The following is an 18,329-nucleotide window of genomic DNA, read 5'->3' as shown; positions in this document are numbered from 1 at the left end:
CCCCCCCCATTTTGGGTATCCAATGTCCAAGTTGCCCATCCCTGTTTTGGTATTTTTTATGCTTTCTGATTGCCTCCAGGTAGATGTGATCAGGAGATGGTCTTCCCTTTTCACTCTGCTTCCTGAGAAATTTCAAGATGCCACTGTTAGTCATTGTGATCTAACTCAGGATTTAATTTTCAGCCTATTTCCTTTTTACTCTGCCTGTCCTGCTCCACAATCTCCGTTCAGGTATTTTTTCTAGTGATAAACAGTTCAGGGCCGGGTGTAGCCATTTTGCACTGCCATTTGGTTTTAAGTGGAAACTGTCACTTTAAATTTTGAGGAGATTTGTGTTCATGTGTAGTAGAACCCTCTGGGGGTGGGGATGGGGTGTCCATTCACTCAGGCACCCCCTCTAGTCATCAGAATGGAGGTGCACCGATAGCAAGAGACCAATGAACAGATATGAAAAAAAAAGAAGAATGTCCACATTTTATCTCTGCAGTTCTGTCAGGCGTCCATGGCTGCTCTGATCCTTTCCCCTGCTTGGTCTAGCCCAAGATGGTGGCTCCAGGAGCAGTTGAACATCTCGAATTAGAAAGCAATGAATTTCTTGCTTCTGCTACAAATTTCCCTAGCTGTAAGACTTCCAACCTTGTAAATATTCCTTTATATGTGGTTCAGAGTTTTGGCATTATCCCCTGAGCCTGCTTGGTCCAATGTTCTGTGTTGTTGCTGATGGAGCTCCTCACTGCACTTCTACCCTATTCGCCATTTTGTTTGTTCTCTTATATTTTTTTAATCCATCTGAGTTTTTTTATTTTTATTATGGCAGGAGACTGACCATTTTATTTCCGGTGGATGGTCAGTTGTACAATAACACTTATCTCATTATACTCCTTCAGCTGATGAAAGAGAAAACTTGAAAATCATATGAGAATTGAAGAGACTCACGTTGGTAGAGTGTCCAGTCTAGATGGAAGTTCTGTGGAGCATTCCCATCATCCTTATATTCCACTGTAAGTCAAGTGAAGTCATTGCAAGAATGCATTTGGAGCAGTACTGTTTAAAGAAGACTGACATCTTTCACCCTGGCCATGGAACCAGCACAGAACACAGAAGGAAGTCATCAGAGGAGAGCTTGCCTTCTCTCCCCTGAAATTTGAGAGCCACACATGAAGACAGGCTAGTCTATTTCTTGAGAAATTGGATGAAGCAATCTAACTGGAAGAGGCCATATCACAGTGGTTGGGGTTGCAAGTGGACAATATGTACGAGATAAGGGTTCTTATGTAATGCAACAGTGCGTGGCTCATCTTAAATGAACTCAAGAAAGAGATTACCTGTCAAGGTGAGTTGAACTTCTGAAAAAACAAAGGAAAAAAAAGACTTTGAATGAAAACAATGATGTAGCACCAGAGGGCATGGGGTTAAAGGCAGTAGGGGTGTTTCTGAGTTTAGCCAGAGTTGACCATCTGCTCTTGAGAATGGGTGCAGGTATTAAGGTCCCTAAGAAAAATCTTCAGAGTCAAGTACTGCTAACAAAAAGGGACCAGAATCTTAAAATGTGTCATGATTGACGGCATATGATGGGCAAGCTGTTGCTCAGTGCCGTCAAGTCAGTTCTGACTTACCTTGTGGTTCAAACTGACCGTACAGTTCATTGCATTATCCTGCAGAACCATATTATAAATAGTGTCAGCTAGACTAGTCTTTCTTCTTTCCTTCCCACATAGGTTTTGCCCCAACTCTGGAAAAGTCACATCAGTGGTGGGGAAAGAACCATTGCTGTGGGGTCCAATCCAACTCATGTGCTCCCTAGACTTTTCAGAGAGTGTGGCACTGCAAGGTAAGCACTGTACTGAAAGGTCAGTTTGAACCACAAGATCAGCTGTTCAAACTCACCACCTGCCCCTCAGAAACCCTAATACATGGTTGCTAGGAGCAGGAACTGACCCAACAGCACTTAACAACAACAACAACAACAACATTTTTTATGGAAGCAGATCAACAGGTCTTTCTTCTGCTGAGTGCATTCAAATTGCCAAACTTAAGCTTTGTAGTCCAGCACAAACTATTTGCACAACCCAGAGACTTCTGGTAGGGAGAGGGGGAGTAAATAAAATGGGAAATCACACTCCTTTCTTACCACTGCCCTAGGATGCTATGAATCAGGCTTCAGTTGGAAAAAGAGTATTAAGTTGGATGATATTGAAGTTTTAATTTAGATTGGATGAGATCATATAACATCTAAAAATGGGAATCAAAAGTGGCTGAAAAGCCATAGGATTTGTTGGAAATGTCACCAAGAGTAAGGAAATGTTTCTGACAAAAAAAGAACTTGAGGCAGTAATGGAAGAAAACAAAGCTGTTTTCTAACTGCAGTCTAGTAAGCCTGTTGCTGTTGTTGTTAGGGGCAGTCGAGTAGGTTTAAATTCATAATGACTCACTGCTTTCTCCTGCATCACCCTCACTATTGTATGTTTGAGCCCATTGTTGCAACTACTGTATCACTCCATTTCATTAAGGGTTTCTTCTTTTTCATTGACCCTCCACTTTATTAAACATGATGTTCTTTCCCAGGAACTGTTGGCCTCCTGACATACCATGTCCAAAGCATGTGAAACTACATCTCATCATCCTCACTTCTAAGATGCATTCTGGCTGTACTACTTCCAAGACAGATTCGTTTGTTCTTCTGACAATCCATAGTATATCCAATATACTTCACCAACACCATAATTCAAATGCATCGATTTTCCTACAGTCTTCCTTATTTGTTGTCCAACTTTCATATGCATATGAGGTGACTGAAAAATACCATGGCTTGGATAAGATAATCCTTAGTTCTCAAAGTGACATTTTTCTTTTAACACTTTGAAGAGGTCTGTTGCAGTTTTGTCAATGCAATCAATATGTTGTTTGATTTCTTGACCACTACTTCTATGGGTGTAGATTGTGGATCCAGGTCAAATGAAATCTTTCACAACTTCAATCTTTTCTCCATTTTTCATGATGTTGTCTATTAGTCCAATTGTGAGGATTTTCATTTTCTTTACATTGAGGTGTAATCCATAATGATGGCTGTAATCTTTGACCTTCATCAATAAATGCTGCAAGTCCTCTTCACTTTCAGTAAGTAAGGTTGTGTCATCTGCATATCACAGGTTATTAATGAGTTTTCCTCCAATCCTGATGTCGCTTTCTTAGTTAGTTTCTTGACTTATTTGCTCAACATACAGATTAAATTAGCCAATTCAATAAATTTATTGTTACCCTTGTATTCATTCATTTTTTGTTGTTGTTGTTTTCTTTTCATCAGGCTAGGACTTAATCTATTTGTGGGAGTCTTTTATAAGAATCAGTGTTTGAACATATTTATTCTTTATAATTGTTCATTAATTTTAATCTTTTATGATTATTTTCTCTGCCAAATATTTATGTGCTTTATCTTGCTTTTCTTGTTTTAATATTGCCCTAAGTTTATCTTTGCCTTTTAGCTTGAACAGCAAGAGTTTACAGCTATGAATTTCCCAGTAGAAATAAATTGAGCTGTGTCATGTATGTTTTAATGTGAAGTTTTCTCCCTCATTGTTTTCTAGATGATTTTTAAATTCAGTTTTTATTTACATTTTGATCAAGGATTATTCAGGATGTGGTTTCTTAATTTCTGAGACATTGCCTTTTTATTTTTTTATTCCCTTGTTTTGGGGATCATGATCAGGAGATGTGACCTATATAATCTCTACTTCTGTGACTAAGTTAAATCTTCCTTTGGGAAACTTCTGTAAACATCCCATTAACACACAAACTAAATATGTTTATAAAATGTAACATTTCTTACATCTTTTGGATCAAGCTTGTTGGCTGTTTTATTCAATTCCTCTGTTCTTTTTTTGCCCCACCCCCTATTTGTCTCATTTTGAAAAAGTCACTCCATTCTCCTAAAAATGTTTGCTTTGTATTTCTAACTACTCTATTATTTTGTGTACATAGATTATGTTGTTATACCTATTTTATAAAGATTCTTTTGATCATTTTATAGTATCCATATTTAGCTTGTTTGGTCTGATATTAATATTCCTATTTCCAGACCCTATTTCTTTGGATTTCTATTTACCTGATGGCATCATTTTCACAGCCTCAAAATTACAACTTTCCTATATTACTTAGGTTATAATGGGTGTCTTAAATAACATGTGGTTGGGTTTTGCTCTTTAACCCACATGGACAGTTGGTAATAAACATTATCCTGCTGTCTTCTGGATTTTAGGGTTGCAGATAGAAATAAAGAGCCAGTCTGATTTTTTTCTTCTCTATAAACAACTTGTTCTTGTCTGGAAGACTGTAGAGCTCTGTCTTCATCTTGGAATTAGGACATTTTACTGGGGTCTTCCGGCATATTCCTTTTATCATTGCATTTTCCTAAGAGCCCATAGGATCCTCTCTTCTTAAAGATTCAAGTTCTTTCATTCACTCTATAACATTTTGTTAACTAAGTAAAAGAATATAGGAATACCACAGAGATATTCTGGGTTTAGTTCCAGATCTCTACAATAAACCAAATATCACAGTTAAGAGAGTCTCACAATTTTTTTTGTTTTCCAGGGCATATAAACATTATGCTACAGCATCATACTAGAACCCCAAGTGGGCAATAGTATTATGGAAAAAATCAAAATATTATGAGAGTAACAAAAATGTGATATTGTTGCTGTTGTTGTTAAGCTTTCTCAAGTAAGTTCCAATTCATAGAGATCCTGTATAGAGTTTCCAAGGAGAAAGCTTGTGGATTTGAACCATCAACCTTATGATTTGCTGTCCAGTTATTATCCTATAGTGCCACACCAGGACTCCCAAAAGTATGATAAGGGACATGCAGAGACATAAAGTCTCTAAGAAGATGCTGTTGGGAAGTGACACTAATACACAGTTGCTCAACACAGGTTTACCACAACCTTCAATTTGTAAAAAATGAAATGAATCGTAATAAAGCAAAGCACAATAAAATCACTTTGGATTTTATTTGGAATGTCTGCAGTTCAACTATTACCTTGCCGGCTCTATTGATTTTTCTTCTTCTGAACTTCCTACTTATCTACACATTACAACTTCTGCATCTGTATTTCGGTTCCCTTATAATAGCTGTGATGGTTCCTGTTGTTGTCTCTTTGCTGTTTTGAAACATTACTTGATCTGCCATGCCTCTGTTCATTTCTCAGCAGTCCTCCACACTCTTTTTCAATAATCTGCTGATTTTTCAAACTTAAAAAACCGTGTTTGTGGGTTCCATTTACAATAGTTTAATACTCTAATTGGAGCCCTGGATTGTACCCCTTCCTGGTTTGTTCAAGTTGCCATACACTCCTCCAGCAGTTCCAGTATGCTGGCATCTGCTTGCTTAGTGCTCTGCACTCCCTTCCCATTCTGGCTGTGAGGTCAGTCAATCTGTCTACCTACAGGATTACTCCCCAGGGCTCAGGTCTCAAACAATGGCAACCTCATGAGTGTCCTCTGCCCCTGTGAATAGAGAAGTTTTAGCTGGAAAATCCTCAGTAGCTTGTCCAGGCTTCTCCACTCCTCAGTTTCCACAGTTGCAAAGGTTCATTTCCTCCCAGCCTCAAAGATATAGAGGAGTCTGCACACCTGCTAACTCATAAGCTACTTCTTGAGGGCCAACAAGACCAACAAGGCCATCCTGTCAGGAACAGCTATGTCAACTCTGGTGGTGGTGGTGGTTATGTTGCGACTCATAGCGACTCTGCATAGGGTTTCCAAGGCTGCAAATCTTTACAGAAAGGAGCAGAAAGCCTCAACTGTCTCACGCAGAACTGCTGGTAGTTTTGAACTGCTGAGCTTAAGGTTGGCAGCCCGACCACTACGTTGCCAGAGATCCTATTGTGCCAATTATAGGTTGCCAAATAAAAAACAACACACAGGGTATACTTATTCTAAAACAGTATTCATTGTGTATATGTAATTCAGATTTAACTGGATGTCGCTCTTACACACACACATACATATACAAAAGGGCTTCAAAATGTTCATAGAACAATTCTATTATCTTTTAGTTTCTCTTTAATTCTATTTCTCTATGAACTTTTTGAAGCCAACTCATTTGTGTATATTTTTCTCCTATAAATCTGGCAACCCTAGCCTGAGTCTAATGTCTTTCTTTTTTCCTACAGATCCTGTGGGTCCAGCTCTCCAAGAGCTCTGTCTCTTTCCTCAGGGTGCATCTCTCAGGCCCCTGTTGTCATTGTTGTTGTTGTTAGGTGCCATCAAGTTGGTACTAACTTATAGTGACCTTGTACACAATAGAATGAAACACTGCCTGATCCTGTGCTAACCTCACATCATTGCTACACTTGAGCCCTTTGTTGCTGCCACTGTGCCAATCCAGTGAAAAAGTTCAGTCCAGGCTTTTCCCATGTTGGATACCCACAGCACTCAAGACCCTGCCCATTTCCAGAGCTTCACTCAAGAGTTCAGACACGTGGAGTTGAAAAGGAGATAGAGCTGAGGTGTAAATTTAGCTAATCAATATATCTATCCATTAAGAAAGAAGTCAGATAAAAATATTTAAATATTTGCAGGCTTTGCAACCACTCAGAAAGCTTATCTATCAGGTATTTTTCTGAAGAAGTAATGTGAAGGTATGCACAATTAAACAACATAGTAAACCAAGAAAAAAGAAGATTGGAAATCTGGAAAAGAGTAGATCAAACAATGAAGCACAAGGAAGGGAAGTTTGGGAGTAATCACTGTGCAGCTGGCCTGGAGAGGAATCAGGTCCAACTGGAGTAGAGGCCAGAACTAGAGAAGGGAAGTTTCCATAGATTAGAAAGCATTCATAAGTTAATGGGAAAATATAAGGATATGATAAAAGGCAATCCAAATTCTTCCAATCAGCTCTTATTTGAGGTGTGGTCAAACCATTCAGGGTTGTTCACTTCAGGAACATGAATCAGAATTGATCATATTATGATTCATACCCTCAGGGTCAAGTAGAAATCAAACCAGTCTCTGAAGAATGAGATAGAATATATGTAAAAGATGAATTCAATGAATTCTGCTTAAATCCAGATATCTAGATTTTAAAATAACTCAGTTATAAACGTGAGTTCCTGTTTTTGTCCTGCTTCCACTCATTCTAACTTAAGAAAACAAAACTAAAAAATATAGGCTTGGTTGACGAAGAAAAACATTATATGTGTGTATTATAGACTATACCTCATCTCTGCTATAAAAGTATAATTGATTCCAGATTTTTGTAGATTGCCAGGTCTTTCTTCCAAGGTGTCCCTAGATGGACTCAAGCTTCCAATCTTCTGGTTAACAGCCAAGTGTCTTACTTAGCCTTTCATACCACCCAAAGACTCCACTAAAGCATGTTGTTGTGCTCCATCAAGTCGATTCCAACTCATAGTGACCCTGTATAGGATTTCTGAACCTGTACATCTCTATGGGGGCAGAATGCCTCATCTGTTTCCCATGGAGCTGCTGGTGGATTTGAACAGCCAACTATGTGGTTAACAGCCTAACACATAACCCACTACACTACAAGGACTCCACTGTAATTTGGTAGTAGCTGCAAAATCAGTGTTCAAAATATTGATACCTATTTAAAGATTATATAAATTAGTGTAAACTAAATAGTAAAATAAAGAGCTCTGGTAACATAGTGGTTACAAATTGGGTTGCTAATCTCAAGGTCGGCAGTTCGAAACTACCAGTGGTTCTGCAGGAGAAAGATGAGGCATTCTGCTCCCGTAAAGATTTACAGCCTTGGAAACCCTGTGTAGGGTCACTATGAGTCGGAACTGACTCTATGGTACTTAACAACAACAACAACAAAGCAGGCAGGTAGCGTAGTGGTTACGAATCGGGCTGCGAACCTCAGGGTCAGCAGTTCGAAACTATCAGCTGTTCCGTGGGAGAAAGATGAGGCTTCTGCTCCCGTAAAGATTTACAGCCTCAGGAAACCCTGTACAGGGTCGCTATGAGTCAGAACTGACTCCACAGTACTTAACAACAACAACAACAAATAGTAAAATAATGTGTTTGGGTCATTTTGTACAACACTAGTCTACCTGTGACTATGTGAACCCCATCCTCTGTAAATGATCTTGAGACCAGAAGAAATAGATGGTGCTCAGCTACCACTGTTGACTGATCACTCTGAAAGGGACCACAATATGAGGTCCTGGATAGAGTGGGAGAAAAACATAGAAGGAAATTCAAAATAGTAATATTAAAAAGATTAGGCTTACTGGTCTCTTCAACACTGGTGGAACTCTTGAAACTATAACCCCTAGTCACCCTTCAGTCCTGGAATTGAACCCACCCTCGTGGGTCAACAGTAGACAGGCCTATAAGGTGAACAATACACCAGGGAGGTACACATTCCCTAGAACAACCAACCATATGAAATGAAGTCAAAAGACAACATGTATCCAGGAGTAAAGCTCAGACGGCATGATGAGATAGGAAAGAAGAACAAATGGAAATGGTAAACACAGGAACAAGTGTGAAGAATGTTGTTACATTGTGGCAATTGCAATCAGTATCTCAAATCAAAATATGTATGCATTGTTGAATGAAAAGCCAATTTACTTTGCTAACTTTCACCTAAATCACAATTTTTTAAAAAAAGGCAAAAAGCAGTTCACGTGTAGTGTTTCAAAGAAAACAGTATAACCCCCTGTTAAAAAAGAAAAGAAAAGAAAAGTTAAGAATGAGCTGAATAGAAATTTATAGTAAACAGATACTAAAAAATAATCATGTTGGGAGAACATGCTAACACCTGTTTCTGGGTAAAAACTCGCAAGGCCTATGAGCACAAAAAGTTTGCCTGGAGAGTAAGATTGTCACTGTTACCTCATTTGGCTCAAAACTTCTTATTTATTTCTGGTTTTCAGTTGTGCTCTTAGCATAGCTCAAATTGGGAGAACCTTTATCGTCCCTGTTCAAGTTTCCAAAGAGGACAGGATTTGCTGTTCCCTGCCATGAGAGGGGAGTATGGAGTAAGGACACCTGCTCTTCTTCCCATGGGAAGAGGACAGCTAATATAGTGTGTGAGTGCCTAACATTCCGTAGGTCATCCTTTACTAGAAGATGGGATTATGGGTCTTGGGTCACACACAGGTGGCCCAGCCTGTTGCTTCTTGAACTTGCCAGCCATCAGGCAGTCTGCCATCTCCCTTCACTTCCTGTGAAGTACACTTCCTCTCCCTTCTGGCAATTGGGATAAGAAGGCCATCTTAAGGTTTTCAGTGGCTGCTGTATAAATGTATTAATATTATTAGCTGCCATGGAATTGACCCCTGACTCATGGTGACCCCATGTACAATAGAACAAAATTCTGCTGGGTTTTGAATAGATGAGATCATTGTGAGCCATAGGATTTTCATGGGCTGATTTTCAGAAGTAGATCGCAAGGCCTCTCTTCCTAGTCCTCTTAGTTTGGAAGCTCAGTTGAAACCTGATCAGCATCACAGCAACATGCAGGCCCCTTGACACATGGTTGAGCATAAGATGCATTGACTGGATATTGAACAGGGTCCGTCACTTGGAAGGTAGAATTCTACTGCAACACTCAAAAGTCTAGATTCGGGGAAGGAAAAGAAGACCCCAGTAGACTTCAATTCTATCCTCATTCCCCAACAGTTTTCTGGAAACCTTGTTCTGCCATTAGTAATGTTTATGCTGTGATCCACATTTGACTAGTGACTTGTATATTTTGGCTGTTTATTTGAAAAATCCCTGGAGAGAAAGAGCAATGAATGGTAGAATTCAGGGCCTAAACCCCTCAAATGCCTAACACCCCATTTAAATAAACCCTAACAGAAAACATTTGTAGAGTAAGCAATAACTTTCTATGTATTTATACATGTTGTTGTTGTTGTTAAGTGCCGTTGAGTCGGTTCCGACCCATAGCGACCCTGTACAGGGTTTCCAAGGCTGTAAATCTTTACAGGAGCAGAACGCCTCATCTTTCTCCCGCGAAGCGGCTGGTAGTTTCAAATTGCTGGCCTTAAGGTTCGCAGCCCGATTCGTAACCACTACGCTACCAGAGCTCCTTGTATTTATACATATAGATACATAAATGTATTTTTCATCTGTTAATTTAGTATTAGAATGATCAAGGAGATAATAAATTTTCTTATCACATTCCCAGGAGGAGAAGTTGGCAATGGTACTATTGAATCAGACAGACCCAGATTTGAATTCTGGCTCTACCACCTACTAGGTATATGACCCAGGCAAATTATCAATCTTCTTGAGCCTCAGTTTTCTGGTCTATATAATATGGACTCTTACATTTATCCTCAGGTTCATGTAAAAATCATCTGAAGAACACGAACTCCAATCAGACAGGATGGTAGATGGCAGTAGATCATGGCAAAGAAGAGAAAAGTAAAGAAATTCAAGTGTTTCCATTCATGTTCCCATTTCCCCTTTCAGGCACCATGCTGGTGGGTCTACAACAGTCCCCATCTCTGAGCATCCACTTCCAAGTAGTTCTAGAAGCTCTATACCAACCAGGTTGATTCCAAACCCATAGTGGCCTCATGTATGTCACAATAGAACTCTGTTCTACAGGGTTTCCAAGGGCTGATTTTTCAAAAGAAAGCAAGTTAGTGACAGACTGGAGTCAGAAACCCAACAGATTTTGTAACTAACTTATTCTAATGGCCACACCAGATCTATCATGCTGCTTACCATCAGAAACTTCATGCCTGAAGGCTTTCTGTGCCTGAAGTGAACAAGCATTAGAACCCACTTTGAAATTTTTTCAGATCAAAGCTGGGATGCTGGATGAAAAGGAAGCCAAGGTCTCTGTCAGGCCTTTCTTCCAGGTGCCTCTGGGTGGACTTCAATCACCAAACTTAGATTTAGCAGTGAGTGCCTTAAGTATTTATACCACCTAAGCATTCCTCTGTTCTACAGTGGACACAGGTCACCAGTTCTACTTGAATTTAACCAGTCACCTAGTCTGCAGTTTGCTAGAGGTCAATCCAAGGACATTGTAGAATCACGATCACTATTTTGTGTAAATATTCTGGAATCATACCCTATCTACAGTCCTTGAGCTACGTGATCACTCTTAGAAAAATGCTTACAGTTTTGGAACCACCCACACCTCTTCTGACAAGACTTGGGTTGTACTGGTCTCACATTTTGTTCTTGTTGTTGTTAGGTGCCATCAAGTTAGTACTGACTCATAGCGACCTTATGCACAGCAGAACGAAACACTGCCCGATCCTGAGCCAGCCTCACTACTGTTGCCACACTTGAGTCCGTCGATGCTGCCACTTGGCCAATCCATCTCGTTGGGGGTTTTCCTCTTTTTCTCTGACCCTTCACCTTACCAAACATGATATCCTTCTCCAATGACTGGTCCGTCCTGACAATATGTCCGAAGTATGAGAGACAAAGTTTGGCCATCTTGGCCTCCAAGGAGCACTCTGGCTGCACTTCTTCCAACACAGATCTGTTGGTTCTTTTGGCAGCCCATGGCACTTTCAATATTCTCCTCCTACACCATAACTCAAAGGCATCAATTCTTCTGCAGTCTTCCTTATTCACTGTTCAGTTTATGCATGCATATGAAGTTATTGAAAACACCACGGCTTGGGTCAGGCGCACCTTAGTCCTCAAGCTGACATCTTTGCTCTTCAACTTTAAAAAGGTCTTGTGCAGCAGATTTGCTTGATTTCTTGACTGCTACTTCCGTGAGTGTTGAGAGTTGATCCAAGAAGAATGAAGTCCGTGACAACTTCAATCTTTTCTCCATTGATAAGAATGTTGTTTATTTGTCCAGTGGTGAGGATTGTTTTTCTTCACATTGAGATGTAATTCATGCTAAAGGCTGTGCTCTTTGATCTTCATCAGTAAATGTTTTAAGTCCTGTTCACTTTCAGCAAGCAAGGTTGCATCATCTGCATATCGCAGATTGTTAATGAGTCTTCCTCCAATCCTGATGCCACGTTTTTGTTCATAGAACCCAGCTTCTCAGATGATTTGCTCAGCATGCAGGTTGAATAAGTATGGTGAAAGAACACAACCTTGTCGCACACCTTTTCTAATTTTAAACCATTCAGTGTTCCCATTGTTCTGTTTGAACAATTGCTTCTTGGTCCAGGTACAGATTCCTCATGAGCACAATTAAGTGTTCCGGAATACTCATACTTTGCAATGTTGTCCAAAGCTTGTCATGATCCACACAATCAAAAGCCTTTGCATAGTTAATAAAGCACAGGTAAACATCTTTCTGATATTCTCTGCTTTCAGCCAAGATCCATTGGGCATCAGCAATGATATCCCTCATTTCACGGCCTCTTCTGAATCCGGCTTGAACCTCTGGAAGTTCTCTTTCAATGTATGCTTTAGATTATATGCAAAAAAAAAAAAAGACTCAAATTTAAGACTGGCCAGGGAATTTTGTCAATCAAGACCCCAAAACTAGCCCAAAGCAAGTGCCATCAAAACCCAAACCATTAAGTTGGACCATCAGGTTGACATCAAAGAAAGCAATCTGCATGTCTAGCTCAAACATGCAGATTTTATGGTCAAATGTGCAACTGTAAAAGCAAATTAAGGCAACAGTTTTCTCAAAGTAAATAACAAAACCAGCCTCTTTGCTAAGTCAAATCATGGTTAACCGTTACTCATTATTGTCAGAGTAAGATAATGTTACACTTGGAGAATTTGTATTAAGAGCATAGGAAAGTAGCATAATTGCTTTATCATAGCTTAAAGTATCTTTGAGACTTACATTCTTTACCTCTATGTTCTCTGGAACAATGCTATCTTGGAACTCCATTCCTTAGTGATTATAGGTTTAAAGAAGCTAGCCTATCTCTGCCTGCTGTTGAGCAAAGTGAGGTCACGCTGAGCTGTCAGCACTGAATTGGGAGGGCTCAAATACAAGGACTACCAAAGTTCAAGTGTCAGGGAGAGTGTGGACATGAGGCCAAAACCTTGCCATGCAAAGAAAATAAGTTAGTGACAGACTGGGGTCAGAAACCCAAGAGATTTTGTAACTAACTTATTCTAATGGCCACACCAGACCTGTCATGCTGCTTACCATCAGAAATTTCACTCCTGAAGGCTTTCTGTGCCTAAAGTGGACAACCATTAGAACCCACTGTGAAAATTTTTCGAGATTAAGGCCGAGTGAAAAGGAAGTCAAGGTCTCAGTAACAGGGTGAGTACTAGGGTGAGCTCAAAGCTATAAATACAATCCTTATTTGTGTGCCCCCACCCCAACCCCAACCCCTTGATATTTATGTAGGAGATGCTTTCACTCTATCGAAACACAGTCCAGGCTTTACAATGGTTAGCCTTGAATATTACCTGTTTTACCTTGATTCACGTTAGCCATTTGAAACTGTATGGTAGACTCCTTTAACTCAGTACTTAGTGCTAGAGCCATCTTGATTAGAGCTTATACTTTAATATTTAGCATTTATATTTTATTAAAGATGCCTATAAGCAACACTGATATGACTTCTGTTTTGCATCTGTCACCGTTGTTTTGTTTTTTTTTTACTTCTCTTGAGGACTTGACCCACTTCAGTGATGTCTAATCATACATGCATTTAACTTCCATGAAGCAACAGTATGCACAAGAGCAGTGGGTGGCGGAAGGAAACTTATTTAAATGGTGCAACTTGAACTACTGTGGTGGTGGTGGTTTGTCTTGGAGTCCATTCCGACTAATAGCGACCCTGTTCAGGGTTTCTGAGACTGTAAATCTTTACAGGAGCAGAAAGCCTCATCTTTCTTTAGCGGAACCACTGGTAGTTTTGAATTACTGACCAGAGATTAGCAGACTGACTCATAACCACTACACAGCCAGAAATTACATTTTACATATGTGGGGCCTTCAACAAGTTCATCGAAACATGAAATTGAAATATAATGGAATTTTTCCAGGAACTTTTTGAAGCCTTCTTTTATGTTCTATTTATTACATCCGGTGCACTTCTATATATGGTTTATATAGGTATGCTTTGCTTTGTGAACAATATAAGGGATTTTTCAAGGATAATTTTGATTAAATGCAAATTTTTTCTTATATTCAAATCTGGGATCTAATTTATATGGAAGACAAATTATGTTGAATGTCACCACTTGAGGGGCCCTGTCTTGTGTATCTCCTGTCAAGCTAGGCCCCTGATTCTGTGAGCTAAGATCCACGTGGGAACCTACCCTCCTGATAGCTGCAGTTCCTTGCTCAGTCCAAATGTCTTTCTGTTTCCTGCTTACACAGGCAATTCTACCCGGGAGTCTATAACCCACTTCTTAGAGCTGAACTCTGCCCACTTGTTAACGCAGCTGCCTGCTCTGCTCACAACCTTTGACTTCTCCGCCCAGTCAATTTGCCATCAGTTTCTCAGAAGCAGAACTCTTGTCTTATTCTAACAGAGTATCTGGCACAGGAAATAGCAAATAAATATTTGCTGAAGAGAACTTATCTGCATGCGGCTTTATCCTTGCTCCTGCCACTGCATTCCTGAGAACAGAGCTGCTGGTAACAACCTCCTATTCAGCAAATGTCTCCTTCTGTGCAAAGTCTCGCAAGGAGTAAGCCTAGGCACCTCTTTTATTAGACCACTTATAAGAAATATTTCTTAGTATCTAATGTAAGAAGTCCTGTTGTGGTGCTGTAGGATAAACACTGGACTACTAACAGAAAGATTGGCAGTTTAAATCCACCAACTGCTTGCCACCATGATTTGGAACCAACTCGATGGCAGTTAACAATAACAGTGTTAGGAAAACCTTTTCTCCACTAAGGAACTAGTATGCATTCATTTTCCTAATAATAAGAGTTATGTAAATTATCATACCCTCTCTTGTTTTTTTTAAATGACTTGCCAGGAATCTCAAAATAAATGCAAGCTAAATTTCAGCCATTTTAGTAGCCTTGGTAGCACAGTAGTTAAACTGCCCATCTGTTTACTGAAAGGTCAGTGGTTCAAACCCACCAGCTGCTTTGTGGGAAAGAGATTACAGTCTTGGAAACTTTGTGGGGCCATTCTACTGTCCTATAGGGTCGCTAAGAGTCAGAATCAACTTGATGGCACACAATAACAACAACAACAACCATACTAAGTTATCATTTGTTTATGCCTTTTCTCTTTGATCTTGATTTCTACTTTGAGGATTCTACTACAAATTTTCCCTGTGTGTTCTGTGAGCTGTGTGCATCAGAATCATTATAGATTTTTGTTTGAAATGCTGATTACTGGTATCCACCAACAGTTCTACTAATCAGGATTTCTGACAGTGGGACTCAGGAATTTATACCTTACAGAAGCATCCCGGTTAAGTTTGAGAAGGCCTGGCCCATTTTTTTAAGTTATTTATTTATAAAATACTCTATTCTTCCTGCAAGAAAAGAGAATTTAAACAAATGATATGATATAATGTGACAAGAAGTAATATCATACATGAGTCTTAGTGTGGTGCTGTAAGATAATGCAAGATCAGTTTGAACCACAAGGTCGGCGGTTCAAATTCACCAGCCACACCTTGGAAACCCTATGCAGGTTTGTTATGAGTCAGAATCAAGTTGAAGGCACTTAACAACAACAACAATATCATACATATTACTCAGTAAGTGTTACCAACATAACTTAAAATAATTATTAACAGATTATTGTATTTTTTACTTGACTTCTGTACAAAAGTATGAAAATAATGTTTTACCAAGATTTATACCCATAATCTTCTTCAGTAAGAACTTACTACTCTTTCTTCAAAAATTTAGAATGTGTGACTAAAACAACAACAACAACAAAAAAAAAAAAAACAGAGCTAAAGAGCTAGAATTAAACTGTTAATACTATATTCACTCACCAGAATATTTATTAAAGGTCTACTATGTACCAGGAACTGTCTTTGCAAGGAGACACTAATGAACAAGACTTAGTTTCTGCCCTCAAGTTGCTTATGGTCTAGTTGTTGTTGTTATGTGCCGTCGAGTCGGTTCCGACTCATAGCGACCCTGTACAGGGTTTCCGAGGCTGTAAATCTTTAAGGGAGCAGAAAGCCTCATCTTTCTCCTGCGAAACAGCTGGTGGTTTTGAGCTGCTGACCTTGAGGTTCGCAGCCCGATTCGTAACCACTATGCTACCAGAGCTCCTTTATGGTCTAGTGGGAAGTAGAAAATGCAGACAAGCACTAAAGTGAAAGCTAGGCTATGCCCACAACATCTGGCAGAGTCTGCAAGTACAAGCCAATATCAGAAAGAAAATCTTCTTAACATTAGCCCCATGGATTCCAGAAAATGAAGCAACCACTATTATTCCTTTACTCTCCACAATAGAATAAACCCCTTTCAGTCCATACAGGATCAATCTGAGGGCCATTCTAGGATTGCAGGCGTCTCTGGCTTCCATTTCCTCTCCTCTTCCCTCTACAAGTCTTCCTACCTTCAGTTATACCTATACCTTGAATGTTAACCTTGCTGGAGACAGGGTTCTGACTTGAACCTTACTGTTGGTTACAGAAGAGAATTTCAGTCTCTCTGTTTGTTGTTAGTGGCACTTCTTAAAAACCAGCAAACAGTTCTCTCCACAGTATTGATTAACTCACATGAAACCTCTGAGTTAGCTCAATGACTGCCTATACCCCAACCAGTTGCTCCTCGGAAATCATATACAGGGTCATTATGAGTTGGAACTAACTCAATGGCACTTAACAACAACAACAACCCCAACCAGGGAGGTTCAGGTAGAACAAGACCATCCCACTGTGGGTAAGGGATGGGACACAGTGCAGCAAGTTCTAAGCTAAGGAGTAGAAAGGGCTTCCTAGAGAACAGCTTGGAGTTAGCCCAAGGTGCAAGAGGAGAGGAGAAAGATGTTCAGGGCAGAGGGAACAGCAAGTACAAGGGCCTAGAGGCACAAGAGAGCTTTTAGTATTGAGGGAATTATAAGTCATTCTAACTCCACAGAGAAAAAAGTTTCAACTCCACTCATGTTTCAAGGTTCCACTTAAATGTCTATGAAGTTTCCTTAGAATATGTTGTTTTCCTTGATCTCCTTTTCTTTATGTTTACAGTACTACCATCAATGTAAAGAGAATAAAAATATTCACAACTGGAAAAAAAAAATAACATCATAATAAATGGAGAAAAGATTGAAGTTGTCAGAGACTTCATTTTGCTTGGATCCACTATCAACACTCATGGAAACAGCAGTCAAAAAATCAAATGGCATATGGCATTAGGCAAATCTGCTGCGCAAGATCTTTTTCAAGTGTTCAACAATGAAGATGTCAGTTTGAGAACTAAGGCCCACTTGACCCAAGCCATAGTGTTTTCAGTAGCCACATATATATGCATGCAAAAGTTGGACAATGAATGAGTTGGCTGTAGAAGAATTGATGCATTTGAGTTATGGTGTTGGAGAAGAATATAAAAACTACTATGGACTTCCTGAAGAACAAACAAATCTGTGCTGGAGGAGGTAAAGCCAGAATACTCCTTAGAAACCAGGATGGTCAGGGTTCATGTCTCATACTTCAGATATGTTATCAGGAGGGACCAGTCCCTGGAGAAGGACATATTGCTTGGTAAAGTGAAGGGTCAGCTAAAAAGAGGAAGACCTCCAACAAGATGGATTGACACAGTGGCAGCAGCAATGTGTTCAAGTATAACAACAGTTGTGAGGATGGCAGAGGGTTGGTTGGCAAGTGTTTCATTCTGTTGTGCACAGGGATGTTATGAGTTGGAAGTGACTCAAAAAGACACCTAACAACTGCAACCTACCATCATAACTGCTTGACTCTACATTTCATTCAGTAGTGACTTTTAGTTTTTCACTGTTTCCCTAACTAACCATAAAAACAATGTTTTGTAGTAGTTGTTGTTGTTGTTTTAATTATAGCTTTACTGTTTTATAATATACAATCCACCCATTTAGAGTGTATAATTCAAAGACCTTTAGTAAATTCATTGATACAAGTCATTATCACCACAACCAATTCTGACGCATTTCATCACCTCAGAAAGAGATCTTTATTCATTAACAGTCACCCCAACTTCTCCGCAATCTCCTTATCTGTTCCCCATCCCAGCCCTAGGTAGTCACTACTTTACTTGTTTCTATTGTTGTTAAGTGCCATTGAGTTGGTTAGGATTAATTGTGACCCTACATAGGGTTTTTAAGGAGTGGCTGATGGATTTGAACTGGCGACCTTTTGGTTAGCAGTCCAGTGCTCATATTATGGTGTCACACCAGAACTCCACTTATTTGTGTACATTTGCCTATTCTGGACCTTTCATATCAATGAAATAATAACAAAATGTGTTGTTTTATAACCAGTTC

Source organism: Chrysochloris asiatica, unplaced genomic scaffold (assembly GCF_000296735.1).
Source record: "Chrysochloris asiatica unplaced genomic scaffold, ChrAsi1.0 scaffold00066, whole genome shotgun sequence".
In the NCBI taxonomy this organism is placed as follows: domain Eukaryota; kingdom Metazoa; phylum Chordata; class Mammalia; order Afrosoricida; family Chrysochloridae; genus Chrysochloris; species Chrysochloris asiatica.
This window is presented reverse-complemented; position numbering follows the sequence as displayed.